Source organism: Pseudophryne corroboree, chromosome 10 (genome assembly GCF_028390025.1).
Source record: "Pseudophryne corroboree isolate aPseCor3 chromosome 10, aPseCor3.hap2, whole genome shotgun sequence".
Taxonomy (NCBI): Eukaryota; Metazoa; Chordata; class Amphibia; order Anura; family Myobatrachidae; genus Pseudophryne; species Pseudophryne corroboree.
The window spans coordinates 160,766,959-160,779,788 of record NC_086453.1 but is presented as its reverse complement, the minus strand read 5'-3'; the positions used below and the strand labels follow the sequence as shown (position 1 = coordinate 160,779,788).

The 12,830-nt window shown below is 41.8% G+C and overlaps 1 protein-coding gene across 2 annotated transcripts in view; it reads right to left on the bottom strand.

The window, feature by feature from the left end:
• NLRX1 (NLR family member X1) overlaps nucleotides 1-12,830 on the bottom strand; it is a 477,701-nt gene that overhangs the window by 386,441 nt on the left and 78,430 nt on the right. The window lies entirely within an intron of this gene.

Genomic DNA, 12,830 nt, shown 5'->3' with positions numbered 1-12,830 from the left:
TTATGGCCTACTTTAGGCAATGTAGAAAGTCAACTGTTTAGGCCCAATTTTTTAGATTTTAAGCAATTTTTTCCCTTTTTTTATTTGTATTTCTTTATCTTTTTTTTATTTTATTTTTTATTTACAGCTATGTCTACTGAAATGGCAGACCAAGATTTCTGGACTGGATTTATTGAGCTATACCGCAGTCATGAGTACCTCTGGAGAGTTAAGTCAAAAGAATACGTCAATAGGTAGAAGAAGTTGAAGGCATACCAGGAGCTGATTGATTACAGTAAAAGGCCAAAACAGTCAAGCGGACATCCAATGGGTCAAGAAAAGAATAAAAAATTCCGGACAGTGTTCCTCAAAGAACACAATAGAGTTATCGAGTCTATACGTTCCGGTGTAGGTTCTTATGAAGTTCATAGACCATCACTTTGGTACTAAAGCCTGTTCATGTTCACCCTGGAACAAGAGCCCAGGACGGAATCAATGTGCTCAGCTAGGCCAAAGTCGCCTGAGGGAGTTGAGGAGGAGCAAGTGGGCAGTCAGGAGCTGGTAAGTAGATATACAGTATATATTGTAAACACACCCTACACCACTTTTGGTTTCTATTTTTTATTTAATTTCTTTTCACTGCTTTTTTCTGTCCATTGCCCCTGTTTTTCTTTATTTTTTTCCCCTTTCTTTTAAAGAAAACTGCTAATGGCACAAATTCTTTGGTTCAATTACACCTTGCACCTTTGGCGACTGAAGGCAATGCTCCATCACTGAGCATGCAGAGCTGGAAGTCACTGAGGTTGAACTCGTACCACCTCAGCCGTCTCAGCCACCAACCAGGAGACATCGGGTGGGACTACGGAGTTCCATTTCTGGAGAGGCACGCACACATCAATTTCTGAACCGTGCGGAGGAGAATCTTCATAGGCCCCCCAGATGAACAAATGATTTTCGGGATGAATATTGCCTGTGAAATGCAGTCGCTGGAACCCTCCAGCGAAAGCGTTTCTGAAGCATTGTATACTGTATGATGCGCTAGTATGTGCACAAAACGGGCAATTGCCGGAGTTCTGTCGAAGTCAAAAATATTACATAAAAAGAACATACAAACTCTACACACATATGAGTCGCTATACTCACAAATACGCGCAGCGAGCACAGCAATATATGGTAACACACGCATTTACACGGACATGCCACAGAGATTGATTTGATACTAATGTAAGATATGCACACACACACACAGAGGATAATGTCAGAAACAGTTTCCCCCAGAGTACATTCAGAGACTCACAGAGAATGAGGAACCAGCCACACCGCGCCCTTTCAGGCTGTTATTAAGATAACAATCCAGCGCTGACTAACTATCCTTAATTGGGTAGCTAGAATACTTATTACACTCCCCCCTTAATCTATAACCCCCTGGTACCACAGAGGTGCTGGAGTTATGTGGAGGGACAGCGCTTCCCTGTCAGCATCTTGTATGGAGATGTGCAGGGAGAAAATGGCGCTGGTGAGCCGCTGGATCAGCGCTGAGGAAGCCCCACCCCCTGCAATGGCGCGCGGTTTCCCGCACATTTTTTTGTTTATACTGCCCTGAGGTATTACTGTTAACAGGGGCTAATCCCACTGTTAACTGTGTGACCAGTGTAGGGTTTAATCGCGCTGGCTCAGGACGCCCCTCAATAGCGCCTACATACAGTGCATGTTGCTGAGCCTTCACGGAGCGCAGCAGTCAGAGCTGCGCTCCCACCCTTGTGCCGCCTGTCATACCTGCCGGCGACCCGCTAACCGGGACGCCGGCGCTGTACTCACCACCTTCTATCTTTTGGCTCTGTTAGGGGGTGGCGGCCATGCTGCGGGAGTGAGCGGTCGCCTCGTATGCTAGCGATCAGCACCCTCAGGAGCTCAGTGTCCTGTCAGCGGAGTAGAGAACCATTAACTCTCTATTAAGTTGGTTCCTACTATTCCCCCCCCCTAAGTCCCACGAAGCAGGGAGACTGTTGCCAGCAGCCTCCCTGTAAAATAACAAACTCTAGAAAATAATAAAACTAGGAAAATTCCTTGGAGCTCCCCTAGCTGTGACCGGCTCCTCTGGGCACATTTTCTAAACGGAGTCTGGTAGGAGGGGCATAGAGGGAGGGGCCAGCCCACACTATTAAACTCTTAAAGTGGCAGTGGCTCCTAGTAAACCTGTCTATACCCCATGGTACTAAATGGAACCGCAGCATCCTCTAGGACATAAGAGAAACTACTTAAAAATCAAATAGCAGTGATGTCAGCATATATGTGCTTGAGGACGCCTACCTCTTGTGCACTAGCTACACACTGCAACATATAAATTTTGAGTATCGGTCAAGACAAAGATATCACGTGTGATGGAAGTTCGCAATTAAATAAACACTGCATGCTATGCACAATTTATCCTTTCTAAAGGATCATTTGTGCTATTCGTGCAGGTGTGTACAGGCCTATGATTGTTAGCAGTCGTTATTATTCATAAATGGTCCAACAGCTAATGTGGCCTTCTGATATTGACGAAATACTTAACAGTCAGGAACTGAATGTGTGACGTAGCATTTAAAAATAATAACTAGTGCAAACAACATCATTGTGGAATATGGCCCATACTATAATCTGGATTTTAAATAATACTAAAATCTTAAAGTGTGTGTAAAGTAAAACAAAAACAACTTACTGTTCCTATGCAACTTTAGGGTCTCACTCTGTGCAGAAGTCGGTGTCCCAGCCGGAGTCCCTGTGCTGCATCCACTGGCATCGACGTCAATAGTATTTGTGACTGGGTCCCCCACAGCAGGCATCGGATCGGTGTCGCTTATCTCAGTGATGTCATCACAGAACATTGGTGGTGTCGGTGGAGTAAATTGGCTGTTCTCTGCGGTAGCGCTTCGTGAGGATGCACAACTGGACAATGAAATGGCAATGGGATGAACCAGTGCAGAATTGCCAAAAACGTCATTGCACTGATCATAGTAAGCCCACTCCATTATAGCAGCACCACTTTTCCTCCTGTTGTGGTCGTGAACTTTGTTGTAGTATTTTCTGAGAGCTTTCAGTTTATTCACTACCTGCTGCTGTGTCCGCACAATGCCCTTTGAGGTAAGTATCTTGGCAATGTTGGTGTACACTGTGGCGTCCTTCGCTGTCCCAGTGATCTGCTTCCGAATCTCCTCCTCCCCTCTAATAGAAAGCAGCTCCCTGATCTCTTCCTCCTTCCAGTGCGCCATGTTGTCTCCCTCAGCAGTCTCCCCTGCAGCACAACTGTGACCTCAGATGCCACGTCCACTCAGCCAATCAGAGAGACCCTGCTGCTCAGCCAATCGCCAGTGCCCCGCCATTTCAGCCAATAAGCGCTGCTAACCGCGACCAGTTTCTAAAATACCGGGTCAGACCCTTTCAGACAGCCGGCAACCTGTGTACGATCCGGGAAAAACCCCAGGTAGAAACCTAGGTTCAAGTCCCGGGAATTCAGTCCCGTGTTGACCCTTTCAGACAGAACAAAATCTTGGGTCTACCCTTCCCGAGCAAGGAAATTACCGGGTTCAATTCTCTGTCTGAAAGGGGTATAAGATGACATTTAGGTCCTGATATTAGGAACTTTCTCAAAACTGTTTAACATGAAACATAAAAGAGCACCATAATCTTCAAAATTATTAAATTATAATGTTATTAAAAAAAAAACAATCAACTTGTGCTTCCTTTCCGTGTAGCGCGTGAGCCAGGGACCAATAAACCTGATACTATGTGTACTGTTCTGTCCTATGCAGTATTTTCAATGCCTTTTTTTCTCTAAATCACATACTCTGGTAGTTCACAGTCTCTGCTCTGGGTCTGTGTAAAAATGTGAGCTTGTATAATTAGCATAGTGAACAAACAAGTTTTGGGATACATGGGGAAACATGATTATCATACAGGAGTAAGAATATGTAATTACAGTAATTATATTTGTGTCCATCCCCGCCCAGGATTTCTAAGGAATGTAAACACTGCAGTCAAGTTCAAAAACGAGGGTGAGGTGCACGTATAGTAAGAGGTGTTAAGTGTTATTATATTCGGATACCACATAACCTTACAAGATCAACTTTCTGACTTTTTCATTTAATGATACGCTCCAAATCTAAATGTAATAAACACACAGTGTTTTTAGAAGGAAACTTACAAAGAAACATAGAATTTGACGGCAGATAAGTACTACTTGGTCCAGCTAATCTGCCCTAAATACATGTAATTGCAAACACAAACTAGGGTTTTTTTTTGTTTTTGTTTTGTTTTTTAGGGAAACCAATCAACCTACCAAAATGTTTTTGGATTGTGGGAGTAAAACAGAGTACCTGGAGAAAACCAGCACAGGGGGAATATACAAACATCACACAGGTGTGAATCTCAGAGCCAAAGTTATCCCATGATTAAATACATTGGAAATTGACTTGCCAATAAAAGCTTACTTTGTACAGATGGTCAGCGTGGTGCTAACTGTGTCATCACGGCCTAGAAAAGCAATACCACAAGACTTTGCATTTAATTATCTTTGACAAAGAAACATCAAAATACAAACTCTCTTGTTGGAGTGGCCATTCGGTATTTATGTTGGTAAAATACTAATTAGAGTGACTCAGCAATTCAGTTAAAGTGACAGGAAATCAACTGTTTGTTTTTTAACAAGCTGATTGTGCTCTGCAGTGCCAAGTTTAGGCGTGCCGAGTTTGTGCAAAAATAGGATTTGAATTATTTACCGGTGAATCCTTTTCTCGTAGTCCGTAGAGGATGATGGGTCCAAAAGTACCATAGGGTATAGACGGGTCCACCAGGATCCATGGGCACTTTAAGAGTTTGAGAGTGTGGGCTGTCTCATCCCTCTATGTCCGTCCTACCAGACTCAGTCTAGAAACAGTGCCAGAGGAGACGACATACTTCGAGAGAAGTATTATACACAGATAGTGGTGAGATTCATACCAGCTCACACATACAAGGCACGTCAAGCCAACTAGCTTGAACCACTCAGCAACAGCTGAAACATTACTTACCAAGTAACAATGCATTACTCAACTAAAACGAAGTGGTACTGAACCAAATAACATTTGCAGGAAAACAAAGCGCTGGGCGGGTGCCCAGCATCCTCTATGGACTACTAAAAAAAGGATTTACCGGTAGGTACCAAAATCCTATTTTCTCTTATGTCCTAGAGGATGCTGGGTTCCACATTAGTACCATGGGGAGGGAGAGCATGGAAGCTCCTGCAGAACTGACTGACTAAACTTCAGGTCATCAGAGGCCAAAGTATCGAACTTGTAAAACTTTGCAAACGTGTTCGACCCAGACCAAGTTGCAGATCGGCAAAATTGCACTGCAGAGACACCCCGGGCAGCCGCCCAAGAAGACCCCAACTTACGAGTAGAGTGGGCCTTAACAGATTTTGGACACAGCAGTCCTGCCATAGAATAAGCGTGCTGGATAGTGAACCTGATCCAGCAAGAGATCGTCTGCTTAGAAGCAGGACACCCAATTTTCTTGGGATCATATAGGATAAACAGAGAGTCCGACTTTCTGTGACGAGAAGATCTCTTCACACATATCTTCAGAGCCCTTACAACATCCAAGGACTTTGCTGTAATTGAGGAGTCAGAAGCCACTGGCCCCACAATAGGTTGGTTGATATGAAATGCCAACACAACCTTCGGAAGAAACTGCTGACGTGTCCAGAGCTCAGCTCTATCTTCGTGGAAGATCAAGTAAGGGCTTTTACAGGATAAAGCCCCCAGCTCGGACACACGTCCAGCAGAAGCTAAGACCAACAAAGTGACCACCTTCAATGTAAGAAATTTGACCTCTACCTCCTGTAGAGGCTCAAACCAATCCGACTGGAGGAACTGCAACACCACGTTAAGGTCCCAAGGCGGTACAAAGGGAGGTTGGATATGCAGAACTCCCTTCAAAAAGTTCTGAACCTCAGGGAGCGCAACCAATTGTTTCTGAAAGAAAATGGATAGGGAAGAAATCTGGACCTTCACAGATCCTAACCTCAGGCCCATATCCACACCTGCTTGCAGGAAGAGGAGGAAACGTCCGAGTTGAAACTCCACCGCAGGAAACTTCTTGGATTCACACCAAGAGACATATTTCTTCCAAATACGATGGTAATGTTTAGACGTTACTCCTTTCCTAGCCTCTATCAGGATAGGAATAACCTTGTTCAGAATGCCCTTTTGAGTAATTCCAGGCTTTCAACCTCCATGCCGTCAAACGTAGCCGCGGTAAGTCTTGATAGGCGAACGGCCCCTGCTGCAGCAGGTCCTCCCGAAGAGGAAGAGGCCTCGGTACTTCTTGCAGTACATCCAGAAGATTTGCGTACCAAGCCCTTCTTGGCCAGTCTGGAACAATTGAGGATCGCTTGAACCCTTGTTCTCCTTATGAGCGTTAGAACTCTTGGGATGAGTGGAAGTGGAGGAAACACGTACACCGACTGGAACACCCAACGAGTCACTAGTGCGTCCACCGCCACCGCTTGCAGGTCCCTCGACATTGAACAATACCGCCAAGGGTGGGGGTTGCCATGCCCAAAGTTGCTTATGCCTGTCATCATATGCTAAGTATACCTCTATTACTGCCTCATGAGATGGTGTTGTTATGCTAAGTGAAAATAAATGTTTATATATATATATATATATATATATATATATATATATATATATATATATATATATATATATATATACATATACATATACACATATATACATACATATATACATACACACATACATACACACACACACACACACACTAAAGAAGCCATCAGCGCCACAGATACAGTATCTATAATCACAACACTAGTATCGGAACCATGTAATATGAAAAATGTAAAATAGACTACAGGGAGTGTCCACTAGATTTATCAGGGCGTCAGTTTATTACCTCAGGTATATTAAGGTACCGGTATACATGCCTAGGATTAGGATTGAAACAGAGAATGAGGTATTGAAAAGCGACCACACTGTCAAATAGTTGTAGGACTAGGTATTTATAGATAAAAATTATATATAAAATTTATTACAGAAGCATAGCACTAAAAAAACAAAGTAATACATAAAAAAACAAATATAATAAAAATGACACACACAAGGTAATATACAGTATAAAAAACACAAGAAAAATATATAAAAAAATAGGACATAAAATATACATAATAGAGGTGAGAATTAGCTTAACTTCAATTCTTCAGGTAAAATCAAAGTGCCACTTTGATCTTATCTCAACCATTGAAGTTAAGCTAATTCTCTCCTCTATTACATTTTTTAGTCCTCTATATTTTATGTCCTATTTTTTATGACTTATTCTCTATTTATTTTTCTTGTTGTGTTTTTTTATATATTACCTTATGTAGGTCATTTTTATTATATTTGTGTTTTTATGTATTACTCTGTTTTTTAGTGATATGCTTCTGTATTATATATATATATATATATATATATATATATACATATATATATATACATATATATATATATACACACACACACACACACACCAAACAGCAGGAAGTGGCATTCAGAGACTTTGTAAGTCGTGCAAAACAAAGCAGCAAGGCTTTAAAGTGTCATCGCATCAACGTTTCGGGGGTTTTCCCCCTTCATCAGGATAATAGCATACAAACCAGACAAAGAATATATACATTACCCCCACCAATCAAGACTTTCAGACGTTCCCGCCCACGTCCTGGGGACCCGCCGCCACTCCCCCCTCACGGCTCCTGCCGGAATCGGAAGTGATGCGGCTCACCACAATGAACGCCGGGGAGATTGCTATGGAGACGCGACCACGCTCAAAACTACAGACGCCGCTAGCGTTACCATGGAAACCCGCCGTGTTTGCCAAGACACTGCCGGGCATAGGTATAGGTGCTGAGCTATTACTGCAGCACAGACTGGCATAATGGATATACAGCAACATCCTTAATATGAGCTGTGCCACGTCCCCAAACAAAAACAGTTAAAAGCACAACAATTCATGTATGCAGCAAGATAGAAATACAGATCTATACTACAGGTTGAGTATTCCATATCCAAATATCCAAAATACGGAATATTCCAAAATACACTTTTTGGAGCGAGAGTGAGATGGTGAAACTTTTGTTTTTTGATGGCTCAATGTACACAAACCTTGTTTAATACACAAAGTTATTAAAAATATTGTATTAAATGACCTTCAGGCTGTGTGTATAAGAAACATAAATTAATTGTGTGAATGTACACACACTTTGTTTAATGCACAAAGTTATTAAAAATATTGGCTAAAATGACATTCAGGCTGTGTGTATAAGGTATATATGAAACATAAATGCATTCTGTGCTTAGACTTAGGTCCCATCACCATGATATCCCATTATGGTATGCAATTATTCCAAAATACGGAAAAATCCCATATCCAAAATACCTCTGGTCCCAAGCATTTTGGATAAGGGATACTCAACCTGTATTACAAATAATGTTACATTAAGATGCATTATAGTTACAGTTGAAGGACAATTGAAAGCTATTAGAGACAAAGGGGGTAATTCCAAGTTGATCGCAGCAAGAATTTGTTAGCAGTTGGGCAAAACCATTTGCACTGCAGGGGAGGCAGATATAACATGTGCAGAGAGAGTTAGATTTGGGTGTGGTGTGTTCAATCTGCAATCTAATTTTCAGTGTAAAAATAAAACAGCCAGTATATACCCTGCACAGAAATAAAATAACCCACCCAAATCTAACTCTTTCTGCATATGTTATATCTGCCTCCCCTGCAGTGCACATGGTTTTGCCCAATTGCTATCAAAAATCCTGCTGCGATCAACTTGGAATTACCCCCATGGTTTTGCCCAATTGCTAACAAACTTGCTGCTGCGATCAACTCAGAATTACCCCCCATAGTCCGTAAAATCATAGGTTATTCACCTTATGAAATATTGTTTGATAGCATACCTAAGATAGAATGTTATTATCCGTAAGAGTTACAGTATAAATATGGTAATTTGACTGCATATGTTAAAAAAGTCTTACTGAAGAAACTGACACTTCTGTATTTTCTAGTTTTTGCCTTTCTCCCAGATTCAGGAGCAAATCTGAATCCCCACAAGCTTTAACCAGGAGATCGGGTGTAACTGGAAAGACACGTGAAAGAATCATATGAGCCCAGATTTGATGGTCCATATCGAGTGTTGCTGACCACACACACTTCTGTGTCAATTAAGGAAAAAGAAACTTGGGTTCCACTGCAATTTTGCTCAAATTAAGTTTGAACAATGGGGGTAATTCCAAGCTGATTGCAGCAGGAAATTTTAAAGCAGTTGGGCAAAACCATGTGCACTGCAGGGGGGGGCAGATATACCATTTGCAGAGAGAGTAAGATTTGGGTGGGTTATTTTGTTTCTGTGCAGGGTAAATACTGGCTACTTTATTTTTACACTGCAATTTAGATTGTAGATTGAACACACCACACCCAAATCTCTCTCTCTCTGCACATGTTATATCTGTCTCCCCTGCAGTGCACATGGTTTTGTCCAATTGCTAACAAACTTGCTACCAATGAAATACACAAACATGCAAAGGCTGATTGGGCTTAAACTAGAATGACCACTATGGGTCATTATATTGGGAACTTCAGTACTCATTGTCATAATACACTCTATATCTCTCACAGATTAGGGCAGGGACTGGCATGTCCGCCAATCCAAAAATATATATATATATATATATATATATATATATATATATATATATATATATATATATATATATATATATATATATATATATATATATATATATATATATATATATATATACATATACATACATACATATACATACACATACATACAGGTTGAGTATCCCTTATCCAAAATGCTTGGGACCAGAGGTATTTTGGATATGGGATTTTTCCGTATTTTGGAATAATTGCATACCATAATGAGATATCATGGTGATGGGACCCAGGTCTAAGCACAGAATGCATTTATGTTTTATATACACCTTATACACACAGCCTGAAGGCAATTTTATCCAATATTTTTTATAACTTTGTGCATTAAACAAAGTGTGTCTACATTCACACAATTCATTTATGTTTCATATACACCTTATACACACAGCCTGAAGGACATTTAATACAATATTTTTAATAACTTTGTGTATTAAACAAAGTTTGTGTACATTGAGCCATCAAAAAACAAAGGTTTCACTATCTCATTCCAAAAAGTCCGTATTTCGGAATATTTGGATATGGGATACTCAGTATGTATGTATGTATGTATGTATGTATGTATGTATGTATGTATGTATGTATGTATGTATGTATGTATGTATGTGTATATATATACACACACACACACATATATACACAGGTTGAGTATCCATTATCCAAAATCCCACATCTTTGTGTCCCCTACGGAGATGACATGTAGTATATGTTGCATGTATTTATATATATATATATATATATATATATATATATATATATATATATATATATATATATATATATATATATATATATATATTTATTTTATAAGAAGTGTGTTCACACTAGAGCTTGTGTTAGTCAAGTTAAAGATCATGAAATCTCTAGAAGTTCAAAGATACCAGTTAATTAAGAAATGCTGGGCTCACATCTGTAAAAGGAGGGGAATGGACATCTGTCCCCACTACATATAAGCGTATAAAAGGTTTTAATTTGTTTAAAGCAAATACATACTACTAAAAATAAGATTTTAAACCTACCGGTAAATTTTTCTCCTAGTCCGTAGAGGATGCTGGGGACTCCGTAAGGACCATGGGGATATAAAGGCTCCGCAGGAGACATGGGCACTAAAAAGAACTTTAGATATGGGTGTGCACTGGCTCCTCCCTCTATGCCCCTCCTCCAGACCTCAGTTAGAAAACTGTGCCCAGAGGAGACGGACAATACAAGGAAAGGATTTTTGTTAATCCAAGGGCAAGATTCATACCAGCCCACACCATCCACACCGTATAACATGGAATATACGAACCAGTTAACAGTATGAAACAAAACAGCATCATCCAGAGACTGATCAAAACTGTAACATAACCCTTATGTAAGCCAAAACTATATACAAGTCTTGCAGAATTTAGTCCGCACTGGGACGGGCGCCCAGCATCCTCTACGGACTAGGAGAAAAAGATTTACCGGTAGGTTTAAAATTTTATTTTCTCTTACGTCCTAGAGGATGCTGGGGACTCCGTAAGGATCATGGGGATTATACCAAAGCTCCAAAACGGGTGGGAGAGTGCAGATGACTCTGCAGCACCGATTGAGCAAACATGAGGTCCTCATCAGCCAGGGTATCAAACTTGTAGAACTTTGCAAAGGTGTTTGAACGCTACCAAGTCGCCGCTCGGCAAAGCTGTAATGCCGAGACACCTCGGGCAGCCGCCCAAGAAGAGCCCACCTTCCTAGTGGAATGGGCTTTTAATTAATTTGGTAACGGCAATCCAGCCGTAGAATGAGCCTGCCGAATCGTGTTACAGATCCAGCGGGCAATAGTCTGCTTAGAAGCAGGAGCGCCAACCTTGTTGGCTGCATACAGGACAAACAGTACCTCTGTTTTCCTAACCCGAGCCTTCCTGGCTACATAAATTTTCAATGCCCTGACCACATCAAGGGACTCGGAATCCTCCAAGTCCCGCGTAGCCACAGGCACCACAATAGGTTAGTTCATATGAAAAGAGGAAACCACCTTAGGCAAAAATTGAGGACGAGTCCGCAACTCAGCTCTATCCACATGGAAGATCAGATAGGGGCTTTTGTGAGACAAAGCCGCTAAACTCAGATACTCTCCTAGCAGATGCCAAGGCCAACAACATGACCACCTTCCAAGTGAGATACTTTAATTACACAGTTTGAAGCGGCTCGAAACCAGTGAGACTTAAGGAACCGTAACACCACGTTAAGGTCCCATGGTGCCACTGGAGGCACAAAAGGAGGCTGGATATGCAGCACTCCCTTCAAAAAAGTCTGGACTTCTGGGAGAGAAGCCAATTCCTTCTGAAAGAAAATGGATAGGGCCAAAATCTGAACTTTAATGGAGCCTAATTTTAGGCCCAAATTCACTCCAGTCTTGAGGAAGTGAAGAAAACGGCCCAGATGGAATTCTCCTGGAGGAGCATTCTTGGACTCACACCAAGACACATACTTCCTCCAAATACGGTGATAATGTTTCGCGGTCACCTCCTTCCTAGCCTTTAACAGAGTAGGAATGACCTCATCCGGAATGCCCTTTTCAACTAAAATCCGGCGTTCAACCGCCAAGCCGTCAAACGCAGCCGCGGTAAGTCTTGGAATAGACAGGGCCCCTGTTGCAACAGGTCCTCTCTGAGAGGAAGAGGCCACAGATCTTCTGTGAGCATTTCCTGCAGATCCGGATACCAGGCCCTTCGAGGCCAATCTGGAACAATGAGAATTGTCTGTACTCCTCTTCGTCTTATGATTCTCAATATCTTTGGAGATGAGAGGAAGAGGAGGGAACACATAGACCGACTGGAACACCCACGGTGTCACCAGGGCGACCACTGCTATCGCCTGAGGGTCCCTTGATCTGGCGCAATATCTCGGAAGCTTCTTGTTGAGGCGTGACATCATGATGTCTATTTGAGGCAGCCCCCACTGACTTGTAATCTCTGCAAAGACTTCAAGATGAAGTCCCCACTCTCCGGGATGTAGATTGTGTCTGCTGAGGAAGTCTGCTTCCCAGTTGTCCACTCCCGGAATGAAGACTGCTGTCAGAGCGCTTACATGATTTTCCGCCCAGCGAAGAATCCTGGTGGCTTCTGCCA